Genomic DNA, 2,576 nt, shown 5'->3' with positions numbered 1-2,576 from the left:
AACGAACAGTTTTGGGTTATTGGAGGTAACGGCTGAGGGCCACGACGATGACACATTCTGTTTCGTCGAACTATCGCAAAATCACTTTTAATAAGCAGCAATTAAATTTGTATGCGAAGATAGAGAAAGAGAATAAATTTCAAAGGGAAGATTTCATTTGTTATTATTAAGCAAGAGATAGAAATCCTAAGGGAAGGTTACATAGGTTATTGTAAAAGGGAAGGTTATCATTAACAAAAGAGGTATAGAGGAGACGGGAAAGTTTCAATGTCGACAGCAATTCGGTGGTCATAATGTTCTGCCTGAGCGGTGTACAGCCGTATGATTATAATGAGCTGTCGACCAGTAGGGAAAGAAGATAAAGTGAACCAACAGAGAGGTGTGTCGATATTGCTGCTGCTGTTGTGCTCTTCAGTCCGACGACTGGTCTGATGCAGCTCTCCAGGCTACTCTACCTCCGAACAGCCATTGCAGCCTACATCCATTTGAATCTGCCTACTGTATTCACCCTTTGAGCTGACTCTGCAATTTTTCCCCTCATACTTCCATTACTACATTGACGCTTCTTTTATACGTAAGCATGTGCCAAATTAAGCGATTGCTTCTTCTAGTCAGGTTGTACAGTACGTTTCTTTTTTCTTCACTATGATTCAGTACTGCCTGATTAGTTACTCTAACAACCCACCTAATTTTCAGCATATTTCTGTAGCACCGTATATCTGATCTCTTATTGTCTGAACTGCTTATCGTACAAGTTTCACTTCCATATACCTTAAGAAAAGACGTCCTAACACTTCAATTTAAATTCGACGTAAACAAATTTCTGTAGCCGGAATGCATTTTATGACCTCTCTACTTCGGCCGTCATCAGTTATTTTTCTGGCCATATAATAAAACCCATCTACTTTCAGGGTGCTTGCTGATAACCTCCAGTTATATCTAAGTGCAAACCCAATAAGCCTGAAGACAGCTGTCGAGAATATCAATACCGATCTGTGCGTACTGTCAAAATGGGTGCAGGGTACAGGGTTAAACGTCAACCCACCCAAAACCCAAGCGGTACTGGTTGCTCACTCTAGACTCATTAGACCGAAATATCGGGAATCCCTTCCATCTTTAACCCTAAATATCAACTTCTCTCATTCAGCAGAGTCCAGGGGATGAAAATCTAAGTTAGATTCAGCACTTAACAGCAGTGTGCAACAAGACATCAGCATCTCTCCACGCCCTACAAAAATATAAAAAGCTCTTCTCTCTTGATCTGAAAAATAATCTTGCACTAACGCTTGTGGTTCTTGTTACTGATTGAGGGATGCTACCCCGCAAGGCCTTTCTCAGGAAAGGTCACGCCGCCTGGAAGTGGTTATGAATACCTAATTCGTTGTATCTGTGATTTTCGACTCTTTGATCACATGCACAGCTGTCCCGGCTGCGTGCAGACAACGTGCAGAGGTGTTCATACCCTCTGTCTTCTCTACTGTCTTATCAATGAACACTGTCCCTCACATTTATCCTCGACCATAACGCTCCTGTCTGAACATCACGTCAGAAACACGCGTTCACATTACAGCAAAATCCATTTTGTCCCAAGCCATTGTTTAGGGACGTGACTCGGCAACTACCTCCCGTATTACATTAGAGAACTGAATTACATCTCCAGCTTCAGAATACAGTTAATAAGCAACCGTAAAGAGTTCCATTCTCCCTGTAGGCTCACGTCAACCCCGTACATCCCTCTTTACATCCTGATCTTCCTCATTTCCCAGTGTTCTGTTCCTAAATTTCCTTTCCCCAAAACTCGCTATAACAGGAAACGTATATTTTGTACATCTATAAATTCTGCTTAAATTTTCCTCTGTAGTTTTTGTTACGAACGTCATAATTATTGAAACTTCCTGGCAGATTAAAACTGCGTGCCCGACCGAGACTCGAACTCGGGACCTTTGCCTTTGGCGGGCAAGTGCTCTACCAACTGAGCTACCGAAGCACGACTCACGCCCGGTACTCACAGCCGTACTTCTGGCAGTACCTCGTCTCCTACCTTCCAAACTTTACAGAAGCTCTCCTGCGAACCTTGCAGAACTAGCACTCCTGAAAGAAAGGATATTGTGGAGACATGGCTTAGCCACAGCCTGGGGGATGTTTCCAGAATGAGATTTTCACTCTCGCAGGAGAGCTTCTGTAAAGTTTGGAAGGTAGGAGACGAGGTACTGGCAGAAGTAAAGCTTTGAGTACCGGGCGTGAGTCGTGCTTCGGTAGCTCAGTTGATAGAGCACTTGCCCGCGAAAGGCAAAGGTACCGAGTTCGAGTCTCGGTCGGGCACACAGTTTTAATCTGCCAGGAAGTTTCATATCAGCGCACACTCCGCTGCAGAGTGAAAATCTCATTCTGGAGTCATAATTATTGTCATTATTATTATTTCTTTCCTTTCTCAGACGTTATGTCTGGTTAAAAATGGAAAGTGACGCGGACCTTGATCAAGCGAGACTTCCTTTTCACTGTGTGGTATATGTTACATTGCATTTAGGAACTTTCGGGTAATTGAACATGTATCAATAATTACAGATTTCTGTAGT

At 43.1% G+C, this 2,576-nt stretch overlaps 1 non-coding gene across 1 annotated transcript; it reads right to left on the bottom strand.

Annotated features, from left to right (window-relative positions):
• Positions 1–1,910: 1,910 nt before the first annotated feature.
• Positions 1,911–1,987, bottom strand: Trnaw-cca. Its single transcript has one exon. It is a non-coding gene; the product is annotated as a tRNA-Trp (tRNA).
• Positions 1,988–2,576: the final 589 nt, after the last annotated feature.

Source organism: Schistocerca piceifrons, chromosome 9 (assembly GCF_021461385.2).
Source record: "Schistocerca piceifrons isolate TAMUIC-IGC-003096 chromosome 9, iqSchPice1.1, whole genome shotgun sequence".
Lineage (NCBI taxonomy): Eukaryota > Metazoa > Arthropoda > Insecta > Orthoptera > Acrididae > Schistocerca > Schistocerca piceifrons.
This window is presented reverse-complemented; position numbering and strand designations above follow the sequence as displayed.